General features: G+C 34.7%; 2 pseudogenes; one reads left to right on the forward strand and one right to left on the reverse strand.

Moving 5' to 3' along the window:
• LOC120602068 (60S ribosomal protein L37-like) overlaps positions 1-20,375 on the forward strand; it is a 43,322-nt pseudogene that overhangs the window by 12,535 nt on the left and 10,412 nt on the right.
• LOC120602541 (uncharacterized) lies at positions 8,677-8,792 on the reverse strand (annotated as a pseudogene).

Here is a 20,375-nt window from a genome sequence, read left to right on the forward strand (position 1 = left end):
CGTTTCAATATGTTATATATAGAAACTGAAAGTTGACATAAGTGGAGCCATTTTACAGTGGAGCCTGAGCAGCCATTCCAGGGGAACTGCCTTACACTCTTTGTCCTTGGACCTTTGGACTATAAGGCCAGACCCTTGGACTGGGCCAAACCAGCATTGTCTTTCAAACAGTTGTTTGTAAAGCCAGCAGAAAAGCAGACATCCTAACCATAAGGACTGATGATTGTGGAATCTTTATCTGAGGATAGAATCAGTAACCAATCATGTGCGGTTGAAGAACTCAATAATTGAATAACTTAGGACCAACAGAATTCCATTTTTTTTTCTTATAATCATTTCTTTCCTTTTCTCATAAAAACCCCTTGCCTTTGCTCTGTAATAAGGATGTTATTGGAGTTTTTGCCTGAATCGATGCTCCCTGATTGCAATTCTTTGATTCCAAATGAACACTTAATGCCTGTCATCTTGGCTTTTTAAATTTAGGTTAAAGAAACACAGAACTTGCGAGTGAAGTTGGTAAGTTGTTTAACCTGTCCGTGTCTCAATTTGCTTATCTTTTTAAAAATGTTTTAAAATTGTGATAGAATGTATATCGTATAAAATTTACCACCTTAACCATTTTTCAGTATACAGTTCAGTAATGTTAAGTACCTTCATACTGTAGGGCAGCTGATTTCTAAAACTCTTCACCTTGCGAAACTAAAACTTTATACTTCTTAAACAACTCCCTCTCTCCCCCTCTCCCCAGCCCCTGGCAACCACTGTTCTACTTTCTGTCTCTATGATTTGACTATTCTATGGCACCTCATTTAAGTGGAATCATATAGTGTTTATCTTTTTGTCACTGGCTTATCTCAGCATAGAATTCTCAAAGTTCATACATATTGTAGCAGGAGTCAGAATTTCCTTCCTTTTTAAGCTGCATAATATTCTATTTTATGTATATGCCACATTTTGTTTATTTACTTATCTGACAATGGAATCAGGTTGCTTCTACCTTTTGGCTCTTGGGAATAGCTGCTAGGAAGCTGGGTGTATCAGTTTGCTTATCTTTAAAGTGTATCACCTACCTCATGGGGTTTTTGTAAGAAATTAGTTCATTAGTATTTAACATAATGATTTGCATAAAACAATCACCTAATGAATTTTAGTTATTTTTGTTGCATCTAGGTGAGAAAGATAAAAGTAAAAATTAGCAGTGGGGAGGGTGGTGGAAGGAGGTCTTATATGATGTTGGTACACTGAACTACAAGGGTGAAAAAGGGAAGGGGAATATAATCAATAATATTGTGATATTTGCATGAGGACGGCTGATTACTAGAATTAGTAAGGTGATCACATTGTAAGGTATAAAAATGGCCAATCAGTATATTCTATACCTGAAACTAATATAACCAATGTAAGATTGTATACCAACTATACTTAAATTTTAAAATAAAATAAATTAAAGATTAGTGCAGCTCAACTTGAAAAATAAAATTGAAGCAGTCTAGTTAGGGGCCCTCTCCATCCACTTCTGATCTATTTCCAAGCTTACTATACAGCAATTTCATTATTCATGCTGCTTTTGATGTAAACCAATGTTTGATTTTTAAACTATAAAGATCATATTGCAAAGTATTTTGTATTCTGAGGAAAGGTTATCTTACATGAAATTGTAGGCTTTTTCATTTTATGATTCAAGTACATTAGTGGTTATAAGACCTGAAATAGACATATTTCAATGTAAAAGCAGCTTAAGTGGTAGTTGTTTTCTGACAGATGGAGGAATTTAGTTTATATCTAAATATGAGGTTTGTTTATTTTTATCAGATTACCAACTCTGTAAATTGGATTAATGTGTAATTTTAAGTAAAACTTCATAGAAGGGTTTTATATTTCCAGCATTTCCATCTTGTTGAATTATTTTAATTTTTACAACTGATGTTGGACAATGGCATAATTTTACTTTCCTTCCAAAACTGACATATAAAATAATGTCATTTCTCTGATAGATTCCTTATAAGAAATTATCTAGTGATGACATCTTCCTAGTAGTTTACAGCTAACGGAAGAGAAGAGAAGCTCAAACTGTGCTGCTATAAGTTTGTGAAAAAATAAGGCCTTGATGACGAGATTTCTTGCTTTCCCATTCCCAAGCCCACATGATTTTAGATCTATGTTCAAGGTCACTGTTGGACCCCTTAACTAAGCTCAGCTCTGGGCTTGAGGCCAGTGATTCCTGGGCCTATGCCATCAGTCTGTGTTTGGGAGTAGGAAAGAGAAATCTGAATTCAACACTGATGTAATCCCTGCCTCTAGCTTCATGCATTCCTATATAACTTTTTAGTTTTTCTTGTCTTTCAGATATCAAAGTGACAGCTTTTACCACTTCTAGGTAGAGGTCTCTCAACTAATGAGGTGTAAACGCGTAAGGACCACTATACACATTGTCTCTGCTCTCTGCCTCAGTTCAGTTCACAGAAAAAAAATCTGAGGGAGAAGTAGGGTATAACATGAAGAAAAAATGGTCATAGTGGAGTGGTAAACACAATTGAATATGGTGATAGGATGTCTTTCCATGAGATATAGTTCATAATTTTATTTTGTTTCTAATTTCTAATTTGAAGAAAAACTAGCTACATATAACACAGGTGCAAAATAGAACCATGACAAATATTTCGGAGTGTACATAGACAATTTTGTCCTCAGGCTCTATCACATTTCTTTAGAGTGTGATGTTAGAATACTAGAGTGGGGGTACACATTGCGACGAGGATTGGAAGATGGAGCAGGGATTTCCTTCCCCCAGAAGCCAGCTAAAATAAGAAGACTGATGCCTAGAATGGGAAACTAGTCAGGATCTCTGGCTCTAGATTATTTCAATTGCTTAACATTATTTTCATAACCTTGTGCAAATTTTGTGAACATTTTTTGAACAGATTTTATGGAAAGTTGAACATTATTGCCATTCTGGTACTCATAGTTATTGTGGCTTCCTTCTCGTTAAGAATCTGCCCCTCTGTTGTTCATGTAATTATAACATTAATTTGCCCCTAGTACCCGTGATTGCTTCCAGGATGCCTGTGCCAGCAGGTTTGATAAGGCTCCCCCATAAAGGGATAGATTACATTTTGCCAGTTGTAACTTACATCCATGAGTAAACAACTGTGCAGTTAAGTCTTGGAGTTAGCGGGGATCATGCAAATGTTTGAAGTTTTGAGATCATCTAAGGAGTGTGATTGTCTCAGAAAAGTACTTGAGGAGTTTTGACTGAAGTAAGCCTAATAAAATCTCTCCCAGGACATTTAGATTTAGTGGTAGGAGAAAGGCAGGCAGGCTCTGAAAATTTGTATCTGTGAAATGTTTTTCAAACTTTCAATGCAGTAGCATGTGAAGAAAGTTCAAAAAGCATTTTACAGATATAACTGCTAAATATTTTTATAGGATTATAACCCTAGAAAATGAAATTAATGTGATAATGGTTAGACTTACTTTTATTCACAGATTAGAAATATAATAGTCCATTTAAAATCATTGAAAGGGTGTTAAAAGCCAGTAAATAGACCAGTAACTATACATAGACTATTATCTGGAAAATTTGTGCCTACTTGGCAAATTCATTAAGTGTAATTCAGTTATGATTCTAACAATCAAGAAGTCAATTTACATTCATATTTCTTGTAATATGTTAGTATGGGTATATGAAATAACATTTTATATTTTTGAAATCAGTGAATAAAGATTATGAAAATAATGTTAAGCAATTGAAATAATCTAGAGCCAGAGATCCTGACTAGTTTCCCATTCTAGGAATCAATCTTATTTTAGCTGACTTCTGGCCTCAATTCTGTATGCTAATATTCAGTTACAGAACATTTAGTTCAAGTTTTAATGGAGATTAATTAAAAATGCACAAAAGTAGCTACAGTACCATGCACAAATATAGTATTTTTACAAACTATTTCATTTAGCAGTGTATTATGGACATTTCCCCACCTTATTAAATATTTTTTATAAAAATTAATTTTTACATTGTGATTATTTGCTTATTAAAACTTTCAGACATGTAGGTACTCAGTTAAAGAGTATAAATATTTGTACAACTATTTGTCAATACATACTAATTATTTTCCAGAAAGATCTATAAAGCAGTGAATTTCTTTACAATTTTGCATTGCTGAATATTATCAGTAAAAAATATTTTAAATTGACATTTCAGGTTAATAACAAATATATTTGAAAACATAATAATAGTGGAAACAGTGTCTCATACATAAATTTCTTACCTTTCTAGAACACTGATAATTTAAAATTAAATTTTATTAAAATATTAAATTCGTAAGTTCTCATAAGAAAAGTTGCAGGTCCAAATACAAGATTTAAAGAAATCCAATAATTTTTCAAGTGCAATCTTGTAAAGAATAAGAATTAAGGGTATTTTTAAATGAAATATCAAGTTAAAATAATGAAATTCCAGTCCTTTTTCTTTTAAGTGGAAAAAAATTACACTTATTATTACCAGACTGTAGTTGGTCATCCCATATTTCCTTAGATAATTATAAAGAATTCAAACAGAGGAGATATATCCACTTAAGTAATGTTTAGTGTTGAATAACTAGCTTTTCAAAATATGGCCACTATTCATCAAAATAAAATGTTTATATTGACTGAACACAACCTACTTGGGAAAATCCATTTTATAAAACTAAAAACACCAAGATGTAAGGATAAACAGAAAAAGATATTCATTATAGCATATTTTTGGTACCAAATATCCACACGAAAATGGGCAGAGCACGAATTTCTGTTATTGACTGATTCAATTATAGTGCATTTGTACTATAAAATATGATGTAGCCAAATATGTAGAGAAAAATATACATATAAGTACACGTGTGTATTTGTGCCTGTATGAACATAGAGAAGGGTGTTGAAGAATATATCTAAGAATGTTAACCCCTGCTATTTTGGAGACCATGGGATGAGAGAGGGAGGAAGACATTATAAACACTGTCTTTACACCCTGCTTTATTGACTTACTTTTAGATTTGTAAGATTTTTTGTAATTAGGGAAAAAAAAAAACCCGGAAAATTTAAAGAGAGAAAAAAGAAAGAAGGAAATAAAGGAATTAGCATAAACCACTTAATTTAGGAAAAAGTAAATGATTCTTATCTGGTAGTTGCTTTTAACTACCTCTACACTACCCCCCTCAAGAATTAGACTTTTTATATTAAATTTATATTTTGAGATAAATAGAGATTCACATGAAGTTGTAAGAAATAATTCAGAGATCCTGTGAATTCTTTGCCCAGTTTCCTCCAATGATAACATCTTATAAAAACTATAGTAGAGTATTCTACCGGGATATTAAGATCATAAGTCTTACTTAGTTCACTCACCTTTAGATGTACTTACATGTGTGTGTGATTTTATCACATATGTAGGTTTGTGTCCACCACTGCAGTCAAGATATAGAACAGTTTCAGTACCACAAGAACCTTTCTTATGGTTCCTTCACATCTACATCTGTCTTCCTCCTCTACATTGTCCCTACGCCATGGAAACTACCATTCCGTTCTTTATTTCTATAACGTTGTCATTTCAAGAATGTGGTATAAGTGGAATAATATATTATGAACCTTTTAGGATTGGCCTTTTTTCCTCCTAACTCCCAGTTACTGATTGTATCAGTATCTCTTTTTTATTGCTGAGTAGTATTCCGTGGTATGATTATACTGGTTTGTTTAATCATTCACCCATTGAAAGAATTCTAGGTTGGTTCCACTTTTTGCCTATTTGAATAAAACAACTGTTAATATTCCTGTACAAGTTTTTATGTGAACAGGAGTTTTCATTTCTCTGTGATAAATGTCCAGGAGTCTAATTGCTAGGTTGTATGTTAGTTGTGTGTTTAGTTTTTAAAAATGACCAGATTTTCTTCCAGACAGGTTGCACCATTCTACATTCTTACCAGCAGTGCATAAGTAATCTTGTTTCTCTGAAACCTCATTAACATTCAGTGTGGTCACTATTGTTTATTTTAGCCATTTTGATAGGCATTCTTTGTGTTTTAAGATTTGACTTTGAGTGTTCTTTATTCTAAGATTGAATCATTCAAATTCAAAGTTTTTACAGAATTTTAGAGATGAAAAGAACCTTAAAAGCCTTTTAGTTCCAGGGATTATATAAATATCTAAAGCAGAACTTAAGTTCCTCATATTTCCTGAATCTTATCACTGTTACTGTCTTAGGTAAAGCATGAAAATGATAAAATTCCAATTCTTCGAATACATTCAGCAAATATTTATTGAGTGCCTAATATGTAATAAGCACTATTTGAGGTGTTGATGCTATAGGAATGAAAAAAATATAATAAAGTCCCTGCCCAAATGGAAAGTATGTTATTGTTGAGGTCTGAGGGCATCTAATAAGTAACCATTCCCTTCCACCCCAACTGATGAACAGAGAGTCAAGAAAACTGGAGACCAAAATACGTCCTAAATTACCAACAAAACCTTTTGGAAAATATAGCTCAGGTTAGTGTAAATAATGGGCTTTGTATCACTGTACCCAGTCTTAAGCAGAATTATTTCCACAGCATGAGAAGTTCTAGAAAGGCACAGGCCACCACTCCTGTATGCTCCTTATCGAGGGACAACCGGTATGCGCGTTCTCTGAGGTAGGCGCGTCCCAAAGACAGGCTTCAGAAGGGCCAGGCCAGGCAGTCTCAGGTTCTCCCTCACAACTCCATCCTTTAGGCAGAGTAAAGGATTTTACTCTAATAGAAGCTCCACAGAGAAACAAGGACAGGGGATGGGAATTCTCCTCTAACGATCATCACCAAAGAACTAGACTAAGATTTAAAAAAATCACATAATGTTGCTGCCTCATTTAACCTTCCAATTTGTTATATGCCTTTTATTCTAGAGTACGTTGGCTAGTATTTGCAGACCCCTCATAGCTTTTCTTAAATATAAATACAAGTTATTCTTTGAACATTGATAAAGAGGACTATGAAGAAAAGCCAAGGAGAGTGGCCATATGTTACAAATTAGACATATATTTTCTTAAATTATATAATAGCTTTGGGGTTTGAAAGAGTATAATAAATGTTACTTTTCTTTTCCTTCTGAGTTTAAAACCAATTTAGAGATAGACAAAAACCATTCAAACAGATTGATATCAAAATATGAGTTTAATGCAAATAAATGATAGATTGCAGGATGTGGCAACAATGAGATACCTAATATGGAACGTCAGAATTAGGCTTACCCACCAAGTTACAGACAGTTTTAAACAGCCACCGACTTTCCCACATGGGAGATCTTGTAAAACGTATGGCTCGAAGTTGCGAACCAGAACGCATACTCCCTGAAGGCAGGGAAGTTCTCAAAGCATGAGAGGTGAGGGCGCTGAGCTATGCAGAGTCAATTTCTTGTTCCACATCTTGTCAGTCAGACGCATTTCTGCATCCTCACTCTCCTCTCTCAGAGGAAGTAGAGACACCAGAAGTTACTCAGGGGAAATCACACCTTAGGGAAATTTGAATAGCAAGGAATAAATATTTCTTCTCAACAGTACATAACATTAAATTGTGGGGAGACATTCTGAGTGTGGTTTTTCAGGAGCAAAAGTAAATAATCAAACTAGGGCTTAGGATGCTAAAAATGATGTTAGAGTTAGCATGAAGAATAAAGCTAAGAAATGTGTAAGGTTAATCGTATGTGTTGAGTGTGGGCAAGTGTGTCAAAGATTAAAGTTGCTGAAGCCTCTGTTACCTGCATTTATTTGCCAGGCAATCAGTATATGAATTTGATCAGTTGTACACTTATAAAGTCTTAAAATATCAATAAATTCAAGGAGAGTCTTGATAATTAGTGAAATATAATTCCATAGGTGATGACTTATTAGTGAAAATTGAGATTTACTATATGTCAAGGAAAATGAATCAGAGAGTTTTAAACATGATATAATAAGTTTTGCCTTGTAATGTTCTTTCTATCATTACTTAGAATCCAACATATGTATGTATTCCTTTTCTCTAATCACTGACAAGCAAGCTATCAAAAATTGAATCAGCATAGATTGATGGAGTTCCGGCTTCCACACATTTTTGTGAGAAGGGACACAGTCCTTAGCCCTTTGTGAGACACCAAGTCTTAAGAGTGTCTCGGTCACAAATTATATAAGAATCACACCTGGAACTTGTTAAAATGGACAATACCACCTTTCATCCTAAAACATTCTGATTCAGTAGGTTGAGGCTGTGGCCTTGAAATCTGCTTCCTTAACAGGCTCCACGTATGTTACTAAGGAAAGCAATTCTTGGACTGCGCTTTGGGAGCTGCCTTAGAGTATGTGCACATTCTAGTCTTGAGAATTTTGAAGTCTATTGGGACTGCACACATCTCTCTTATGCTTAGCATCACCATTAACCATGACCGTCATTAACTGCGTAGTGTTTTTCTTTGAACAACTTCAAGGGATGTGCTGTGACACTCTGGAGACACTCATCACATTTTTACCCTCCGTAGTGATACAGAGATCATTACTAGAAGAGCATTTTGAATGCTTTTCTTCTCTTAAATTTGGGAAATTTATCAGTACTGAGAAAATAGTATAAATTATTGCTCTGTTTACTGAAAATGCAATTAAATATATTTTCTTTTTTTTAAATTTATTATTATTATTTATGCCTACAGCACCTGGTCTTCCTAGGTGGTCTCCCATCCAAGTACTAATCAGGCCCAACCCTGCTTAGCTTCCAAGATCAGACATCGGGCTTGTTCAGGGTGGCATGGCCATAGACCATGGTCTGTGGCTCCACTGGGGTGTGAACCCAGGACCTTCTGTGCATAAAGCAAACATGCTAACCGCTACACTATGGGACCACATCCAATATATTTTCAAATACATTTTAATGTTGTGAAATCCTGTTTTCTTGTAGCTTCTATTTTATTGAATGGTTTTCTTTTCTTCAGGAGGAAAGCAGATATTGTGAGAAGGGACACAGTCCTTAGCCCTTGACTGAAAAGTTGATGAGGGATGAAGCTGATACTTTTTTTTTGAGTCCATAGCATAAAATGATATTAAGAGGTTTAAAGAGTTATCAAAATTTCTTAATCTTACATCAACATATTCAGGTTGCTAAATGTCGTAGAACAGAACAGATAGGGAGTTGAGGGAGAAAGTCATATGTGAAATTTCTATATTGAGGTTAAACTTTGAAAGGTGTGCAAACATGCAAGTATATCTGGAGATACCCAAGGATAAGTATTGGCATTGGAAATCTGCTCCTTTAGGTATAACCTAGAGAAACTTTGGACTCTAGTGGAAACCTAACCTTTTGTTCAAGACTTGACCACAATTAGAAGAAAAGTATGACTAGATGGCTGAAGCAAAAAACTACACTTTTGGCTCTCCATATCCTGTTCATGCCATGTAGAAGATCTAAAAGTCTCCGAGTACTTTTAGGGAAGAAAAGTTGCTGTTGAGAAAGCTGATGCTAGAGAGTCACATACAATTCCTAGGTACTAAGGTGGCATCTGGAGAGGAGAGAAATCAGAAGGCCCAGGTCATTGACATGAAAGAGACTGATTTAACTAACTAACTAAACTGGAAGATACTGATAGTCTAAGATACCACCGATTGAAGGTTTAAACAAATTTCTCCACTAAATTTTTATTAGCTGTAAGTAGGAATATACAGTGGCAATCTACCTCTAAATTTGAATATTCATTATGAGGTCTTATAGTTTCAGTCTCCCCCAATATTATGCAATCACAAAGTAGGAAATTCACACGGATTAGCCTTCAGAGTTCTCAGTTATTTGTGAAAAGTGCCAAGCGTTCAGTACTAGTGGAATGTTGGCATTTAAAGTATGCTACCACCACCATACCACGAAAAAGGTTGCCAGGAGTAAAGTAGCTTAATAAAAATACATGTTTTTATCCATGGAGAGTTTCCATCAGCTTTCCACTATTTTTAATTTCAGCAGTTTTTAAAATAACACATGACATTGAAAGTAAAATTAAATTGAATTATACGAGTACTTTAACATAAAAGGGAGCACTTGAATTAAAGATGAAGTCCCAAATTCTTTGACACTTTGCTGGTGGCTTTAGAGTCAATGATGAGATTGTGTGGTGATAGTATCTCTTTTTCAAGTATTTACTTTCTCCCACTCAATTAAAAAACAATGGTGTCTAAGTTGTGGCCAAATTATCCATATTACCAGCGTCATTGTCATTTCACTTTGGCCGAGGACATGATTTTTAAAACTAAAACCTCTTATTGTTTTTCGACCAATCACCAAAAAATGGGGTCCACAAATCTAGCTATACCATGAATTTACCAGAACTTATGGTGCAACTTTAAAGATTGTTGCTCTTGGAAATAAGGACTATTATTATTTCCACATCTATATGTGTTCCCAGCCAGACCATGGCACAGACTGTCAGTCATCTCTCCTTTTCTGATGATGGCAGCAGTTCCTTTCAAATGATGCTGTAGTGGTCTTGATTGCCCGGCCATAATAGGCTGTGGCCCATTCATTTAGTACATCTGGGGGAAAAATAAGGTGTTTGGAAAATTTCATCCTTTTTTTCTCTTTTCAAAGGTTCATATATTCTAGACCTCTGAATTATGTTTGATAGAATTTTTGGAACCTTATAAGAGAGCATGAGATTTTTCTTTATATTGTCTTATTCACAGACCATATCTTTGTGGTAAAAACACTAAGTGACCTGACCTAGTGATAAATATTTAGGTGTCCACATTTGTAATAGCCATGTCATGAAATATCATATTTCAATTCTTTTTTCCCCTAAACAATCTGAGTTAGGTCTAAACATCATCAGACTTTGGCACACTTTATAATAATGGACCTCCTGTATTGTGTTTGCTGAACAAAGAACTTTCTTTTATTTATCTTATAATTATATTGATAGAGTTGCAAAGAGCTTATCTATTTTCATCATCTCATTTTAAAACAAGTCAATACATACTTAATTCATTATATAAATGAAAAAATATGCTTAGATGATATTTGTTCTTGTTTTTTTTTCTTGTCTCTCCGAAGTATGATTTTTCTCCCATTTTTCATATAGCAACCATAATTTCTATAATTATTTTAATCTTTTCATTGAGTTGGAATTTCACTCAGAATTGTACAAGACAATATAGCGATATAAGTGAAAGATGTTCCAGGGGTTGATAAAAGATTATGTGAAGATGATAAGTTTTCATTTTTTACAGATCTTGTCACTTAGCCTTTAGTAGGCCTTTTCTTCTGCAACAGTATGTTGTTAACTTCTATGAAGAAGAGACTGTAATGTCTTCTAGATCTTATTTCAAACCACAATCAGTTAGAATCAAACACTTTATAGTAATAGTTTGAATTACTTATCATAAATGCATTCATTTACATTGAAATGTATTTGTCATATTCTCTCTACTCACACAGCATCACCAAATCCTTCTTTCAATGTATTCCTAATCTTCCTGTTGTTCTGTTTTGTTTCTTACCATACAGTTTCATCTCCAAACTTGGAGATTTTACTGTTTATTCTTGCTCTCTTTCAATATAAGTATAAACATGTATAAGTACTTTAATTCCTCTCACTCTAGTTATATCCTTGATAAAAGAGTTGGGCTGACTAGTTAATGCCTAAGATCCCTTCCGTCCCTGAAAGTATATGTGGTTTCCTCAACATTGGGATTGGCAGTTGTCTGAAAATTTATTATTCATAGGAATCTAGAGAAATGTCTACTTATTTTTACCTGTTTTTCCCTTTAAAAAAATTTCATATATGTGACAAAGAAGTTTCTTATATATAGACTTTGGATTGACTTTTTTTCTAAGAGTTTTCATAGGTTTGTTAAGAGATTAATCTGGCATAATTTACATTGACGAGAATTATGTTGCTTTCATATTATAGATCTTATTTAATATACTTGAGTTGTAATTCATCATAGTGGATATTATATAGAGAATGGAAAATGCTTTCTGTCCTATGATATAGCTATGTCCTTCTTTTAATGTATGGATTACAGTTGTCATCCAAATGGGATTTTAACGTTATGCTACATCCATTTGTCGAGTTTCATAAAGTCAGTGATTGTGGCCTTTCCTTTGCTATTATCCTAGGATACTGCCAGTATATAATAGGTGCCCAATGATTTGGTTGAATTGAATTACTTATGTTATCATTTTCTCCTACTTATGTTTTCTCTTCCTACCACTTTCTCTCTCTGGGTGTATAAAATAGGTAACTTTGTATGTAGAAAGAAGGGGAAAAAACTTTGCATTGAGTCAAAATATTGAGTTGTGTGTTAGTTATTAACTGAACAGTCTTGGGTAAGTTATTTCCTTTGAGACTAGATTTTTCATCTGTCAAAAAACGGAACTAGACTAAACCTGTTCCCTTTTCTATCTACATTTCTGTGATTCTAGAGATTTGTTTTAGTTCAGTATTTCCAAATTTTATTTAACTCTGAAACTGTTCTTTTTCTTGCAATTTTCTGATAACCTGGCATTGACCCTGTAAAACAAGTGTGTTTGAGAAACAGAGTCGGGAGAATGTTGGGCTAGTGAGATGATATTTTGGTATGTAACTGGTATGAATTTTATTCCTGGTAGTTATTTTAGATCCGGGGCTTTTCCTCCACTTTTACTGGTTATTCATTGCCACAGGAAAGAATAATAATGTCAAAAATAAAACAAAGCGTTTTTCAATTTCAGAAGTTAAAGTTTTTAAATTAACAGCACTTAATCTTGAAAGGGTCCCTCTGTCTGCCCTCAGTCATGCTGGCTTGCCCACACTGTCCTCTTTGCTGCTCTTTTAATGCATAGACATATTCTGTCCCTTTGTTCTTTGTATTTGAAATGTCTTCCCCTAGATTTCTACCTCTTTCAGATCTCTCACTAAATGTCATATACTCACATATCTATATTTGTAATTTCTTACCATATCCTTATAATATTATCTTCCTTCAGTGGTACTTCTCAGCATCTTGACTGTATTAGTTCTCTATGGCTGCTGTAACAAATTTCCACAAACTCGGTGACTTGAAACAGCAGAAATTTATTTTTTTTTACAATGCTGGAGGCTATAAATCAAGATCAAGGTATTGGCAGAATTGGTTTCTTCTGGAGTTTCTGAGGGAGAATCTGTTTCATGCCTCTTTCTTAGCTTTTGGTGGCTACTTCTTTCCAAGTCATTTGCATTCCTTGGCTTAGGGCTGCATAACTCCAAACTCTGCCTCCATCTTCACATGACCTCTTTCTGTGTCTTTTTTTCTTTTTCTTTTTTCTTTTTTTTTTACCATTTAAAAAATTTTTAATTAGTTGCAATTATACAGTACATTGGTTAGACATTTATATAGTTTATAAAACGATCTCCCTAATTGCTCCTTCTCTCCTCTGGCCCTCCACCTAGCCAATATATTAATGCTATCTACGTTCCCTATGCCTCATCCCCGTGACCATCTATCAACTACTAATTTGTACTTCTTTACCCCTTCACTCCATTCTCCCAGCTCCCCCAACCCTCCCTCCCTTCTGTCCTCACCAAATTGTCCACTATATTTGTGAGTCTGTTTTTGATTTTGTTCTTTTTGTTCCTTAGATTTGCATATAAATGAAATCATATGGTATTTATCTTTCTCTATCTGACTTATTTTACTCAGCATAATAACCTCTAGGTCCATCCATGTCATTGCAAATGGTAAGATTTCATTTTTTTTTAATGGCTGAGTAATATTCCATTGTATATATGAACCACAATTTCTTTTTCCAGTTATCTGTTGATGGGCATTTAGGTCACTTCCATATCTTGGCTATTGTAAATTGTGCTGCTATGAATACTGGGGTGCATTTTCTGTGTCTTTTTATGTTCCTCTTTCCTATAAAGACTGCTGTCATTGGATTGAGGTCCCCTTCCTCATCTATGATGAACTTATCTTGAAATTTTTTAAACTTAATTATATCTGCAAAGATCCTTTTCCAAAATAAAGTCACATTCATAGGTAATAGATATTAGGACTTGGATTTGTCTCTTTTTTGGGAGTAACATGTATCAAACCATTACATTAACTTAGTATGTATTTATTTTTTTATTTGCTAATTCTCAATCTCCGCCTATTAAAATGTCAAGTTCATGACAATGAGGATTAAATATTTTTTTTGTGTGTGTGTGCCTTGTTCAATTTCTGGCACACAGTGGGAGCTTAATAAATAAATATGTGTTGAATAAATGAAAGGAGAAAATGTGAAGACATTGGTGTCTTCAATTTATTTGTCTTCAATTTATTCATCAATTTATTTGAAGCCAAAGGTAGAAAAACTGGGGAAGGAGAATTTGAAAAAAGGGTCAGACTTGTGTAAAGAAATACAGAGAAGAGTGCTGTCCTTAAAGTCAAGAGTGTTTTTGTAATTGAGGAGTGATTGCTACTGTCAAATATCAAGCTGCAAGGGGAATGAAAAGAGACCTCTTAATGATTTGAATGGTGGAATTCTGTTGGTGCCTGTGAAGATCTTATCACTTGGAAATAGGTCCAAATCTGAGTTAAGTTTTACCCAAATACCTGTATCTTTGTGGCTATGTCACCACCTTGTTATAATGATGGAATAAAACAGGTCAAAAAGAAAATAATCTCTGTCACTGGATTATACTCATTGACCTGTTTTTTAGTAATATTCTTGTGGAATCTCTCACTTTCAAAACCCATTGACTTGCCAGTCTACATATGCTGTGTATATATGGTGTTTGATAATTATTGGGGCTTTTCCTCATGTCTATTATCACTAGGTTTTACTCTTTAAACTTAACAAAAGTTTTTACTATTATTTTAGGTTTATTCTGCTAATTCCAACATACACATTATTCTGTCATGACGATTTGTAACATTTTTTCCATTGCTACTATCTAAATATCAGAATTAAAACAATTTAAATAATTAAGTTCAACCTATTCTTAATAGAAGCATACATGTTACGTATCGTGTATAAACACTAGCACTTAGATATGAAAAATAAATATGTAGAGGTATGTATTTTATTTAATAATTACAATACGAATTTGTTAAGTGTTGAACAATAGTGCAATATGACCATAGGATGCCATTTTGCAGTTATGTGGCTGCTTTTCCAGTAAAGAGAAACATCTACAAAATAATATAAGCACTCAACCATGACCACAATGGAGATGCATTTAATATGTGCAAATGTTTCAAGTATTATTACCTTAAAATATTTTCTGATTATTAATTTAATTTTTGAATACACATGTGCTATATAATTTACATAACCCAAATTTTACCTGGTACAATTTTATCAAATGTAAAATTGTCCACTTTTTGAAAATAGTTCCAGCTCATGTTATGTAGACATTATATGTTTAGGAAAACAAATTACTTTCTTAAAATAAATAAATAAATGCAATCATTCTTTAATTCTCACATAAATTTAAATAATTGTTTTATAAATTTCAATCAAAATAATTCAAACTTAATAAATTTTGTATCAACTTAATGTTTTCTTCAAATTATAGCATTTAATTTTCTCTCAGCACCCTCAAATAAGAATACATTCATTTATGCAATTTTAGAGTAAAATTATTTCTTAATTATAGTAATAGATATGTACCAGAAACTATAGTGAAATGTTGTTATATAAAATATAATATATCATATATTGCATAATTATATAATATGCTTTGTATTAGGGGTTCCTACATAATTTTCATTCTGTGATCATTTTTTTTTTAATTCAGGAAGCTAACTTTTACATCGTATTTTATTAAGTCTGCTAAACAGTCTCTCCACTGTGCCTCAGTTGTCATCTTTGGAGACTCATGAAGCTTATCAGTGAGCTCTCCAGCATTCTTATCTGACAAGTTTTCATTTACCTTACCCAAACCCTTTATTTTCATTCTACTTTAGCCACCGAGATCTCACAAAAGCCTTTGCCAGTCTATTTGCCCCTTTGGTAGGCATCCTTATGTGTTGTGTGGCAGCTGACCCTTCCTCGAAGTGTGGACCAAGGAATGCTTCTTACTTATTAGTTTCCTGTTTCATTGGCTCTCTGAAGGTTGGCTCATTCCTCTGTGTTCAGTACTTGCTTTTTGCATCCTAAATTTGGGCCACCTCTTTCATCCCACCCCAGGAAATTGGCCTTCTCTCCAACCCTTTGATGTTAGTGTCTCCCTGAAGCCTTAGCTAAGAAGAATCTCTTCTCCAACTCTAGACCTTCCAATTGTGTTAAATGACCATTCCAGCAAGGGAGGGCCTAACCAAAATTTAAAACTTTTAGGTCCACTCTGTGAACTCGAATTCACTCTCTGATCTCAGTGTCCTGCCTTCTGTGTTTGTACACTCTGATCATGAATCTTTCCAGGCTTCATTCCATGGATTCAACTTGCCCTTGTTCTGTATCCCTGTACTGTGTCGAGTCCACATGGTTAGCCATTTTCACAGGGCTGTCACTAATACTTGGGAGTTCTTCGCTATTGTTCCCACTTCTGGGTGTTGAGATTTGCTCAGAAGATAGATGCTTTCCGGTACGATCTCTCTTGGCCATTATCCTTTCCTTCTCAAAAAATTTGTGTATCTCCACCAATCATAAATACTTTCGACTCAAAAAGAGATGCATCTCTTTATTAAGACTAACTTTTTACCCAAGTCTAGACTCAATTTACCTCTCCTCAGACGTGATCTTTCTTTTGCCTTCATCCTCAACCTCTTTTTTCCTTCTGTTTTCTATTTTAGTATCATGTAAATTCATTCCCTAAAAATAAATACCTAAATAGATTAAATGAAACTCACTTAACCTCAATACTCATGCTTATAACTACTTTTCTTCATTCTTTACTTCATGCCCTGACATGAAGTAAGAACACATTAAATGGTTGTTCCAGGACTTCACCACTCATTTACTTTTTTTCAATTTATAATCTGGCTTTTCTCCCTAAACCCACTACTGAAACTGAAATCTTAAAGAATGAATGATAACCTTATACAAAAAGCCTCATAGCATTTCTTTCTTATGCTCTATCTTTATTCCATTACATCCACAGTCATTCTCTTATATCGGTTTTTTTTTTTTCTTCTTTAAATTCATTTCTCCTTTTCCTTTTTCTAAGGGAGGCAAGCAAGAAAGCGAGGAGGGGCCTAATGGTTAGCTATGTACAAAACATGATGTTGCACGATTTTGTATTTTTGTATCTCTTATTCCTCAGAATAATTCTTCGAGGAAGATATTTTTCCACTCAAGAAGTTCTAGAAATCTCTTCAGGCACACGGACTTCAGTGGAACCCAAATCTGAACCATGTCATATCTTTTTTCCATTGTATCGTGTGACCCAAGATTTTCCTCTTTCCACCCACAAAGCATAGGTGTCGCTGCAGTTCTGTCTTCTGACTTGTTTACTTTAGTTTGACTTCGTTCTTGGGTTTATATGCAAATGGCTCCAAAATGTATATCTTGAGCCCAAACCTCTCAAAACCCCCAACTTACTGTCTTTCCTTTCTTCCTTTCCATCTTTCCTTCTTTTCTTCCTTCTCTCCCTCATTCTCTTCCACTCTTCTTCCTTTCCTCTCCTTTCCTCTTCTGTTTTAAGCATGGAGCATATGCCATATGCTAGTCACTGTGATAGGTACGCATGGTCTTACTCTCATAGCACATTTATTACTAGCTCGGTTTTAAACAAGAAGAAACAGAGGCTTAGAGAGGCCGTGCAACTTGCCAAAGGTAAACAGCCAGCCAGTGTAGAGCCAGGCTTGGAGTCCATTTTCTTCTGAAATCTTTGCTCACTTTTTCATGCTGCCGAGGGATCATTTACTATTTTCTGAACATGCACACTGTTTTCTCACTTGTCGCCCTTGCTTATGTTGTTTCCTCCTATTTTGTCTGAATTCTACCCATTCCTCAAGGTGATCTCCAGTAGACTTTTCTTGGAACCCTTACAGTGGATGCGTTTTCCTGGAGAAAACTCATAGCATCTCATGTACTCAGTTTTCTGAATGCACATATATATTCTCCTCCTGCAGCAGTATAAATTCTTAAGAGGTAGGAACTAACTGTCTTTCATACCCTGTAGATACTTTCAATAAATCTTGTTAAATTGAAGTGAATTTGAAACTGACAGTACATTTTTTTTCAAAAATAAATGAACAAATATAGCAATCATATTTCAAATGCAATATTACTAAAATGGCAATGGAAAGCAGAATTAATTTTTATCATAACAGAGCTTAATGAAATGTAGACTGCATTAATGTTTATTAATGACCTTGTTATTTGCTGTTTCTTTTGCCCATTGCTCAAATGATTACTCTCTCATCCATAGGATAGGAACTGCTAGAAAATGGTCTATTGCTAGCATTTACAGTCTATTGATTGGAAACAATTTCCAAATGGTAGTTAGCTCATTATATGTGATGGTATTTTAATGTCTCTTTTTTTTTGTAATTCCCTCCAAACCCAATGAAAGAATTCCAAGCCCGTTGTCAAACTCCCCTAATATAATTAAGCAGGGCAACTACAAGGGTCTGATCAAACCAGGTTGTTTTCTATTTCCTGTTTGTTTTATTTCTGGATTCTCCAATTTCCATTTTGGGAGGTCACACTTAAAACACGGACATGGATGTGATTCCCACAGAGAGCCATGGGAGATTGGTGTGAGAGGGATCGCAGCCTGGGTATAAAGGAATTGTGTTTTGCCTTTCTTTTCTTTATTCTCCAGCTGCTGTTCCTTAAATAAAACTTTAAAAATAACTTTTATAGGGTGGTTAATACATTCCTGCCCTGTGGGGACAGGCTACATTCTCAGCTGCTCAAGATTTTAAGCAGGCTCTAGTAATTTGGGTAAAGAAACAGGCTCTTGTCTTGAGTCTTGAAGTATTGCCACAGGGTCAAGGCTAGAGCAAGGGAAGTGTGGGCACTAGTGAACTTGCATTCTGCACACATGTCCCTAGGGCTTGCAGGAGAAGGAAGGGCGGAGTTCAGGTGGTGAGAAGTGAGACAGTGTAGGAGGTGTAGTCTGAATTTTCTGAGAAGAGGACAGTCACCGTTCTTAAGTTTGGAGGGTCCTATTCCTTCCTCTAGTAGTTTTTTTTTTTATCATTCTTCGACCCATTCTTTATTGAGTTAAACCTGGATATTGGGCAACCTGTGGGAGTACAGCAGGAACCCACAAGCTTACTATGACTGCATATAAAATCCATGTGTGTTTAAGGTCCTCATTTTCTTAGGGGAGCAAGCTGGGCAGAGGTATGTTGGAGGCTCCAAAATCCCTGTGGTCCTTTATATAAGAATCACTATCTTCTGAGCACAGAGTGGGAGTGGCACTGTGGGATGTCACACGTGCCCAGCACGCCCCAGGCAGAGATAGTGTTGAATCTGCGAAGCTACTGGTTTGGCTGTTTGTACTGCACAACCCACTAATCTGCTCTGTGACAGAGATTTGACTTTCAAGGAAAAATCCAAACTCAAAAGTGGGAGGGATTCTTGGATATCAGCTACCTACCTCTCCCCAGCTCTTTACATATACCATGTGTATTTTACAGATAAGGGAACAGGTAGGGTATCAGAAGAAAAGTGGGGAGATAATTTACATTTCTTAAGTATCTTCTCTGTGCCAGGCACTAGTAGGTGTCCAATGTCACCTAACATCAATGAGGTTTACCTCACAGGAGACAGAACAAGTAAGTATTATTATCTTCATTTATACACTTAAAAATTAACACCCAACAGAAGACAAGACACTGAGGGATGGAGAACTGTGAACTTACCATTACTGATGTTAGAATTGTTAATATACTAGTGGAGGAGGGTACACAGGATTTTTTGGCATCTTTATTTCAAGACGTTAATGCTATCAGCTTTTACAGCACTTTATAATTTAAAAAGTATTCTTTTGTATGCTGTTTGATTTTCATAGTAATCGTATGAGATGTGCAGGACAGACATTATTCCCATTTTATTGACGTAGATACCAAAGTTCAAAGATCCACGTGATGTTCAGGTTTATGTAGTTAACGGGTCAGCTAGTAACTAGCATGGAGATGTCATGGTTTCAGGCTGCCTTGGCACAGTAGGTACTGGGCACCTGAATAAATACCTACCAAATTTCTGCATTTTGTAACTCTTTAACAGCATTTTTACCCGATAAAAATCTAAGATATGGGTCTATAGAAAATTCCTAAAATTCCACTGCTCTAGATTAACATCATGGTATCTTTCAGTTTTTTTTCCTGAGCAAATACAAATATGTACAAAACTAGGATTAGATTATATAGATTTTTATCCTATCTTTTCACATACTATTGTGTTTATTCCCATGCATGCATTATATACATCATATAATATACTATATGTTATATAACAAATATA

This window comes from Pteropus medius, unplaced genomic scaffold (assembly GCF_902729225.1).
Source record: "Pteropus medius unplaced genomic scaffold, Ma_sr-lr_union100, whole genome shotgun sequence".
Lineage (NCBI taxonomy): Eukaryota > Metazoa > Chordata > Mammalia > Chiroptera > Pteropodidae > Pteropus > Pteropus medius.